Source organism: Ipomoea triloba, chromosome 16 (assembly GCF_003576645.1).
Source record: "Ipomoea triloba cultivar NCNSP0323 chromosome 16, ASM357664v1".
Classification (NCBI taxonomy): Eukaryota; Viridiplantae; Streptophyta; class Magnoliopsida; order Solanales; family Convolvulaceae; genus Ipomoea; species Ipomoea triloba.
In genome coordinates, this window is record NC_044931.1 from 16,278,041 (window position 1) to 16,278,821 (window position 781).

A 781-nucleotide genomic window follows, 5' to 3' on the forward strand; every position below is an offset into this window, starting at 1 on the left:
TTAAGTGTATGGATTAGTTATGTACATCAGAATCCTCATCCTGTTGTTCTTCAACAATCATTTTTGACAACTCATCATGATCATCAGTCAATGATGGACAGTACAATGAAACTAACTCATCATCATTAGTTAACTTCAAAACTGGAATTGGTTTTGCAGGGTTTTTAAGATGCTCATCCTTAACTGAAACTTTGAAAACCATTGCTTTGTTACGAAGAGATTCCAATTCAGTTGGAATCTCAGAATCATCCTGCCAAAGAAAACAAAACTTAGTTGCATATACCTGTGAATATGCATATATATTTTGAAAACAAAACTTAGTTCCAACTTAATACTTTTTTCTAAAGTTTCTTAAGTGTAGGACAAAAATGCATATACCTGTGAATATTTGCTTTTCAAATCAAATGCAGACATTCCAATAAGTTCAGTGCATTCCTTGTCCCAAAGCAATAATGGAGCATCACTTGTCTTGTCAACAACCCTAACAATTAATCTGTACCTCAGTGTTCTTTCGGGGCAACTAAGAAAACACTTGTCACACTTCAAACTACCCTGGTTTGGATCAAGCTTCTTAAAGCATCCTTTAGTACTGCAAGAAGTATAATACCAATGCCGACCACTCTCCAATCCAACAATTTTAGCAGGTACAAAATAATGACCTTCCTGTATAAGTAAACATAAAATAACATTTATTTTTGAGTAAAACTGTACAATAATTCCTTCACATGCAACTGGAAAATTGACATACCTCAGCCCTGCCATACAAATCAATGATAGTGCT